Consider the following 9053-nt stretch of genomic DNA (forward strand, 5'->3'; position numbering starts at 1 on the left):
AGCCAGCTGCAGAGAATTAACCTCTTGAATTTACTAGACTGAATCATCGCCCTGCGCGTGCGCAGTCAACACCAGAGCGACTGCTGCTTGTAGAAATAAATCCACGCGTTCCCCGCGGATTCCCCCAGGGATTCCAGCCCGCCAGTATCCCTCGGGCTTGCTCTCAAGAACTTGCCGCGTCCACATTCTGCCTGGAAACGCTCTTCTTATCCTGCTGCTCATTGTCCCTGTGGTCCCCAACCACCAGGCGTGAGCCGTTCCCCCATCGCCCGCCCCGGGCGCGGCGACCCGCGCTTCCCGCCTCCCGCACCTCGGCTCCGGGTAGCACTGTCGGGGCGTCGGGCATCGGGCCCGGAGGGCCCTTTTCACCGCTGCGCTCAGCGCGCGACCCCTGGCCTGGCATACAGCAGGTGCTTAATCAATCCCGGACCAATGCTGAACTCAAAGCATCGACCCCCAAAAGCGACATGTCGGTCCAGGGCTGAGCGAAGGCTTGCAGGCCACGGGCGAGCGCGACACCGAAGGGACGGTGGGTGCCGAGGGGAGGTGCCCCTGGGGGACAGGCGGGTTGGGGCGACCTCAGCCGTGCAGCCCGGTACCAGGCGGTGGCTGCCAGGGCAGGAGCGGCAACTAAGCACGCAGCCTTTCCGCAGCCCCCAAACAATGGGGACCTCGTGGCCGCGAGAACAGCGAGCCAGAGAACCTGTGGCAAGAGGAACCCTTGCGCGTGCGCACCGACTGGGCGCGCGGGGCCGGGCGCGGGCTGCGACCCTCTGCCCGGCTTTTCGGATTTTTCTCGTGTTTTGTGTTAACGAGCGTTACCCCCGAACACACCCCTGCAGATTTACCTTTCTTTTTCTTTCTTTTTTTTGAGACAGAGTCCCCAAGGCTAGAGTGCCTTGGCGTCAGCCTAGCTCACAGCAACCTCAAACTCCTGGGCTCAAGCAATCCTGCCTCAGCCTCCCGAGTAGCTGGGACTACAGGCATGCGCCACCATGCCCGGCTAATTTTTTCTATATGTATTAGTTGGCCAATTAATTTCTATTTATAGTAAAGACAGCTTCTCACTCTTGGTCAGGCTGGTTTCGAACTCCTGACCTCGAGCAATCCGCCCGCCTCGGCGTCCCAGAGTGCTAGGATTACAGGCGTGAGCCACCGCACCGGGCCCAGATTTACCTTTCGTCCTTCCTCTCAGCTCATGGCCAACCCAGCCTCTCTGGAGTCCTCTGCTGTCTTCCCCCAGCTCCAGTCTGTAGACTGGAAACTCGGGTCTTGACTTCTATCCGAAGGGTGTGGAACAGCACTTGTCCGAGAAGAACAACTAAAAATAATAATAATAATAACCAGCAGTGATTTCACAAGCCGTCTTTAATTCTCTCATTAACCTCTTAAGGTAAGAAATATCCCCACGGTACTGGTAAGCAAAAGAATCAAGAGAGGTTAGGTATCTTAATCAAGGTAACACAGCTGCAAGTGGCAAAGCTGGGATTGAAATCCAGGTGTCAGTCACCTCTCACTCCTGCTTTGCATTCCCCAGGTGTACATTTTTGTGTACGTATTTCATATTTATATTCACATTTGTTTTCCTGGAAATAGCCGAAATTGTGTGGAAACAATTTATAGAGAAAAGGCTGGTTCCCGACATTCATATGTTCCTGAGTCACAAACCCCCAAGTAACTCCTGGCTTTGATGCATTTTGCTGCTTCTGAAAATGACATTACTTCAGCTGGTCCCAGCAAGGCCTCCGTTTTATGTACATTCCTGTCTGAACACTTGAGAAGGGCTCGCAGAGTGCGCCAACAGCTTTGCGGTTTTTGAAGCACTTTTAAGTGCACGTGAGGAGTAAATGAAGGAAGGTAAAAATATCTTCAGATATTGAACACCTTACCGTGTGCCAAGCACGATAGAAGGCGTTTTACAGATATTTTCTCACTGGATCTCTCAACAGCCAGGCCAAGGGTGTTTTGTAGTTATCCCATTTCACAGATAAGGAACTGAGGCCACGAAGGCGGAGTGATTTGCCCAAGGGCACATATCCAGTATTTGTTGGAATTGGGGTCATTCATTAATTTAACTGACTCAGGTGCCAGACCCAATGCTAGGGGCTAAACATGCAGGGTGAGGAGCACCCAGCCTCTACTCTCTGGGATTTGCCTAGGGTCTGTCTGATCTCACACGAACAGCTTTTTCCACCACACCACAGCCTTTGAAGAGTTGCTTAGTCCTGCTCTCTATGACACACATGTGCTGTCACTCTAGTTCCTTCCCTGCCTCCCTCCAGCCTTCTCCCCAGCCATACCTCATGGACTTCCTCCCTCATCCAAACAATTCTGGAAACGCTACCTCCTGCAGGAAGTCCTCCTTGATTGCTCCAGCCGACAGTCCCCTCTCCTCCTCCCTCTTAGGTATTGCTTTCCTTCACATGCACTTGTTCCTTGGCCGCTCCACACAGGAAGCCCCTTGAGTGTGTGGCCAGTTCCTCTCTGGATCCTCTGTGCTGTGCTAAGTGTTTGGGAAAAGGTTGCTGATTGGTCAGCAGTTACTGAGTGACAGAGAGACAGAGTGGAAACTGGGAAAGACTACAGGAAAAACCTGGATTCCCAGACAGCGTGCATCGCTGTGTGTCTGTAGGCAAATCGCTGCCTCTTTCTGAGCCTGAGTTCCCTCTTTGTAAGATGGGATCCCTCCCTCCCCCGCAGCCCTGCGGGGAGGAATGGGGTAAGGACGGATGTGCAAGCTTCTCCCTTTACAGAGTCGTCTGCCGTGTGTCCTCACATTCGCTGTGTGTCTAGAGAGGGCAAGACATGGCCCTCTCTGGGACCCCTTCCCCTCTGGTGACCAGATGACCACTAAGGCTCCTCCTGGCTCGCCCCACGTCCAGACGCTGCCTGGCTCCAGCACAGGAAAGCCTGGTGTGTTGAGGGCCTGGATCCTCCCAGTGACTCAGCGACAGAGACCCTGGCAGACCCAGGCCAGGCACCTTCCTGGGATTCGCAGGCTCCAGACTTCCTGGAGCCAGGGAGAGAAGGGCTGGGGATGGGTCAGGCTGGAGCCCCACAGAGGCTGCGGCTGCTGTCTACCAGCTCCACAGCTCCCACGTGGGAGCAGGGAAGCTCAGGGGGCAACCTGTGAAGTAGGGCAACGCTGGGGCAGGGGTCTCGGACACACAGGCCATGGCCGAGGGGCTGAGGACAGAGCTCTAGACTTGCCTCAGGACCCCACTGCACCCCAGATGTGCTGCCGGGTGACCTTGGTTTCCTCTGTAGGCTAGCTGCCACCGGCAGATAATGATAGCACTCAGCCACTGCCCATGACCACTGCCCAGCTCAGGCCAGTCTCTCACCAGACTACACCAGTGGCCACTTCACTGGCCTCCTGACCTTCAAATGATGCCTTTGCATGTGTGTGGCTAGGCAGCCCCCGCAGGCCTGGGGAGAGCTCTGAGGCCTGGCGTTAAGGCTGCCAGAGCCGGGAGCAGGCTGGGATTACACTATCAGGAGGAGAGGCGGCTCCAGACACGCTATGTCCAGGGCCAGCACTGAGGGGGTCACGTTGCCTCTACCACTCCTTCCTGACGCCAGCCCCCATCTCCTGGCTGGGGGGCCTGTGCCACTGCTCTAGTGACTGAGGCCAGCTTCCGGTGGCCCTTATGGAGCCACCAGACTGGCCCGCACCCCCGACCCCCACTCTAAGCATCCCCGCAGGGCAGAGTCTCAGGAACCGAGACCCTCCATCCCAGCGCTCGCCACCCTGCATGCAGAACAGCAGATCAATCATTAACTTCAGGACCCAGCCCAGGAAATTGAAAGCCACTTAAACTCCATTCCCAATGGTGGGTTGCTTCTGCCCTGCATCTCCCTAGAGCAATGGGGCTCCCCCACCCCAGCCACAAACACACAAGGTCGTTTGTTCCTGGGTTTGGGCAACCTCTGGCAGGGCTTTGACACTGGCCGACTTTGAGCTGGGCTGGAAGACTAGAGTTGACTCCCAGCCCCTCCATCATCTGCTGGGTGACCTTGAACAAGTTTCCTCATCTGTAAGACGAGAGTATGAAGTAGTGGTCCAGAGGGAGGTCGTGAGGGGGAATGAGGAAACAGAGGTGTCAGCTAAGCCAGGGCGCCTTTACCGGTGCAGTCGGCGCAGGCTTGGTGCCCATCTGTTGGGTCTCAGTGAAGTGACCCTTCCCATCTCCTGTGCTCCTCCATGGCAGACGCCATGGGGGAGCAAGTGCGCCCGAGGGTGCTCGCTGCGCTCCGGCTGCACAGGCTGCCCGCCCAGAGCTGCTGGGCGCAGGTCACTGGGAAATAATGAAAACTCCATTGTTTCGCTTGGAAGCTGTCAACAGCTTCCTCTGTTAAAGTGAAAATCTATTCTTCCTAAGGCTTCTCAGGAGATAGCAGTTATCTTCATCTGTTAAGGGTTAGGAAGGACAAATATCATGGTTTTAAACTTTTTTTTTTCAAGCTATGGAATCTTTTAATCAGTTTATTGATTGGAGCTGCTCTGGTGGAAAAAGGAGAGAGGCATTTACTGCACTCCCTGGCATGCGTGGTAGGCCCAGGGCAGCTTCAAGGGGGCTGGTGGCCCCAGAGCAGTTCTTAGCGAGTAGCTAGGATTTGGCCAGAGGGAAGCATGGAAAGGGCCTTCCAGGTAAAGGGACATAGTTGGCCAAAAGCACGGTGGTAAGAGGGCAGGCCTGCCGGAGCCAGCTTTAGCGGGTCCTTCTCCTCACCAGGCTGACGGCGGGGGGGCAAGTCCTGGAGACACAGGGTCTCCACCATCAAGGCATGTCCAGTCTAATGGGGGAGACAGACCTGTGTCCACACAGGGTGCTCAGGACTCTAAAGGGAGTGTGGGGTGAAGCACAGGGGCCTAGACTAGTGGGGGGCTGGGGGGGACATGGGGAAAGGCTTTCTGGAGGGGCTCTGTGTACCTATACCGCACCCTAGCACGGATGCCAAAGCAGAGGCCGTGTGCACTCCTCAGAGGGAGGTTCTAGGCCAAGGAATGGGGTGCTCTGCCCTGCTCTGCCTATCCCAGCTGGGCACCTGGGTGCAGCGGGGCTCCCTCCACTCTCCCTGCCTCCATCCTCACCCCTGCCACTTCCTCCTTGAGCCCCCTAGGGCTGCCCTTCTGAAGCCCAGCTGAGTCCCAGGCCCTGCCCCGCCCTGCCATCCTGGGCTCCCCCATTGCTCTCAGGGTAAAGTCCAGGCTTCCCGTGAGGGGTGGGGGTGGGCAGACCAAAGCCCGGCAGATCTGAGCCCTGCTGAGCCCTCCAGCCTCCAAGAGGCAACGAAAGGTGAGGCCAGGGGGAGGGGGCCTAGCTGCGTCTTCCGTCTTCCGGATGGCCGGGCGGAACTTCCCGAGATAAGGACAGCCAACAATGGGGGCTGTGTGGTGCGGCCTGTCTCCCGGCCAGAGGAAATGAGTGGCCTCTGCACCATTAATCCGCCACAGCCCAAGGCACCCTCTGGAAGGGTGACCCAGGTTGCAGGGGGATGTCCCCCCATGGACCCCACACACTGTCCCAGCCAGAGGCCTGGGCCTGCCGCTCCAGGCTCGCCTCCTTCCAGGGCCAGGATCTAAGTAGGAGGAGGCGCTTGGGCTTGGGAGGCAGGGCCTAGGTCTGCCGCCTGCCTTGTCCCCAACCCTCTGTGGGACCAAGCAAGTGCCTCGCCCTTGGCCCCTCACCGCTCCCCAGGCTCCGTCTTTCTTGACTGTTCTGGGAATCTGAGGACAGCACATGCCTGTAATTCTTGTCTTTCTGCCCCTCTGAGCACAAGGGCCCTGGACACATGCTTTACCCAAATATGGGGGCTCTGGGGATGGGATTTGAGGCAGCAAGCAAGGCTGCTAGGGAAGATGTTTTGGGCTTGTGGGCTGTCACTGCAACTGCAACTGAGGTTGGTGGGGAGAATGCACAGCCCTGCACCATTCTGGGCCTCAGTTTCCCCTTCTGCACCATGAGGGTGGGCACCAATGACCATCCTGTGGGGAGTGGGCTGCTGTGGTCAATGGCAAAGGGTGTGAGGCCAGGGAGTTCCCACAGGTCCCCTGAGTTCCACCTCAGCCACAGACCAGCCCTGTGAACCTAGCCAGACCCCTTCCTGCCTTGGGGTCTTGGTCTTCCCATCTGTAAAATGGGGCCCCTGTCCGGCCAGCTACAAGGAATTCTGTAGCAATGGGTGTAAATGGGGCCCTGTATGCTGCCGGGAGGGTTGCTGTCTCTGGGAGGCTGGGCTGGGGTCCACATCCCAGGGTCAGTCTCTAGCCTCGCTGGGGCTGAGGAAGCTGAGTTCAGAAAGTAGAGGGAACTTGCCTAAGACCACCGGGCTTGGAAGGGGTGAAGCAGCACTTCCAGCTCTGCCCATCCCATGCGGCAGCTCGGCCTCCCCGTCTCAGATGGCTGAGGGCAGCCGGGGAGGGCTCTCTCCTGAGCAGAGGAAGGGATTCCCGTGTGTGCGGGAGAGAGCCCCATCCCCGAGGGACACAAGATGGGAATGGCAGTGTTCCATGAAGGCCTGTGGAGACTCTCTGTGACTCTGTGTCTGCCCACGCGAGAGCAGCGGTGTCCCGGAGCAGCTGGGTGCAGGAGCACAGAGCCCGGGAGAGCAGGCCTGGCTGGAGACAGTGCTGTGGGCGTCAGCACTTGCCTGCTGCACCCATGGGAGAGAATGAGACGGAGCAGACAGAGTGAGAGAGCTAGCAGTGGGGGATGGAGTGGGGACACTAGCCGTCTGGGCAGAAGAGGTGGCTCTGGTGACCCAAGAGGCAGGAGACTCAGCCAGGGAAGGGTTGTCTGGAGACAGGCCACCTGAATTGGGGTCCACAAGGGAGGGAGGGAGGTGGGCCGTCAGGGAGGCGGACTGTGGAGCTGGGCCTGAGGCGGGGGCCGAGGTGAGGCAGGGGGGGTGGGGGGGAGGAGCAAGTGGGGGGTGTAGGGTGGGATCAAGGAGAGAGGTAGGAGTGGGGTTGGAGGCTGGGCAGGTGGGGTGTGTTTCCATGGGGATGGGAGGGGTGAGGACCAAGAGGGGGAGGTGCTGGCTGGAGGGGCCCGAGGGAGGGAAGAGGTGCCAGGCAGGGGATGCGGGAAGTCTCTTCCTTGGGACAGGCCAGGGAGAGGACGGGAGGCAGAATGGGCACAGATGCAGGTGCGTGTTGGGGACAGGAAGTTTGGGTGTGCTCCCTGTGAAGCCGGGAGGGTACCATCTTGCCTGAGGGGTAAGGCTGATGGGAGGAGAGGGCTGACCCCAGGGTGCGTGGAAAATGCCAACCCTGAGGACCAAACACACTGGACGCAGGCCTGCAGCAGCCCACAGCAAGGGTTGGTTGCCAACACTTAGCCGCCTGTCGGCCGCCTGACTGCAGAGTCTGGCTCTTGACCAGTACACACCCCTCCTTTATAAGAGCTAGTGTTTATAGAGAGTGCTATGCTGGCTTGTTTAAGTCTCACAGCAACTCGGGTAGGTATGATTGCACGCACACACATGTGCACACGCACCGACATACAGGCATAGACAGTTCACATCTAGCCTGGGTGGCAGGCAGGGCGGGAGCAGCCCCTCACTGAGAGCCCCTCCTGTCCCCCAGCTTCCATCATTCTCACCTCCCCACCCCACCCTCCTGTGTCTCCCTTGGATGGAAGATGCTTTGCTAAGGGTGTTCAGACCGTCCTCCCTTGCTCCCCAAAGCCCTGCCTTACCCCACTGTGGGAGTTAGAGGACCGAGAAACTCTGGCAACCCAGGACAGAATCCATTCCTAACAGCTATCAGCCTGTGATCTGGCCTACATGGCCCACTGGGCGGGCCTGGTGTCTGACCCTCAGGGCAGATGGGCCAGCCCTGGACCTGCAGGGCCCGCTCAGCACAGAGCCAGCATGGCGCTGTCTTCTGGAGCCGGGATCCTGGCCCTCAGGCTGGCTGGCAGCACAGGAGGCTCGCCCAGCTGGCTCCCAGTCTAGGGTGTTTTCTGCAGCTCTATAAACTGAAAGGGAAGTGTCTGATGGACACAAGGCCCCCACCTAGAGGAGCCACAGTCCCCAGACTGCCCTTGGGGATGCTGGGGTTTCTGGCCTCCTGTCCTGTCCTGGGGGAGACTCCATCTGCACACCTGGAGCTGCACCCCCCTGCTCCCTGGGGACAGTCTTTGCATGCGCAGACACGAACGGCTCCAATTACGGAGAGAGTCGAGTTCGACCTCCCCTGTCCTCCCTGCTCCAGCCCCAGTCTCACACCCTGTGCCAGGGAAAATCAGTGTAAAAGGGCTGTGGGCACCCCCGAGTCCAACCCTACTAGCAGAAGGGGAAACCGGAGGTCTGCAAGGGGCCCAGACCGGCCCAAAGCCGCATGGCCTGGGGACCCCTGTTTGTTCCCTCACCCCCTGCCAGCCCTCCTCCCTTAGCTCAGCCCCTCTGGGGCTCCATGATGCCCCGAGCATGATGGGGCTCTCGCTTCTCCCAAGATAAAGTCCAAGCATGTCAGGATCTGGCCCTGCCACCTGTTCCAACTGGGTCCTCCGTGACTGCCACCCCCGCCCCCAGCCAGGCGTGAACCCCATGCACAACTTGCACGTCTCAGCTCCCTGCCCCAACACCACCGACCACCCATCAGCAGGCCAGCGTCCCAGGTCCAAGCTCTCTTGAGTCACATGTCCTCCCAGGTCCAATCACCTGTAGCCATGTCACGTGGTCCACCCTGGTTGTCAGGGCCACTGGGACATGGGAGAAGCTCTCGGAGGAGCGGGTGTGGGCCTGGGAGCTCACGTCACAGTGAAGGCAGGACTTTTGATGGAGTGTACCAGTGAGCACAGGATGGCAGAGCTCCTAGGCCTTTGGAGTCATCTGATCCAACTCTGCCTTGTTAAAGCCGGGGGCTGAGACCAGAGAGGGCCAGGGACTTGCCTGAGCCACCAGCACAGGGGTGATAACGCTACACAGCAGTGGCATGTGTACGGGTACCACAGTCTGCGAGGCCATCTCACCCCCAGTGCCTCATTTAATCCTCACAGTGCCTATCTGGGCAGCCCCTAGAGTCCCTAATTTCCAGATGGCTA

The 9053-nt window shown here is 58.6% G+C and overlaps 1 non-coding gene across 1 annotated transcript in view; it reads right to left on the minus strand.

Moving 5' to 3' along the window:
* The window catches only part of TRNAP-UGG (transfer RNA proline (anticodon UGG)), a 72-nt gene extending 68 nt beyond the window's left edge, over positions 1–4 (minus strand). The window contains exon 1 of the tRNA in view: positions 1–4. This exon is cut by the window's left edge and continues 68 nt beyond it. This is a non-coding gene — a tRNA (tRNA-Pro).
* Between the last annotated feature and the right edge of the window lie 9049 nt (positions 5–9053).

Source organism: Microcebus murinus, chromosome 4 (assembly GCF_040939455.1).
Source record: "Microcebus murinus isolate Inina chromosome 4, M.murinus_Inina_mat1.0, whole genome shotgun sequence".
Classification (NCBI taxonomy): Eukaryota; Metazoa; Chordata; class Mammalia; order Primates; family Cheirogaleidae; genus Microcebus; species Microcebus murinus.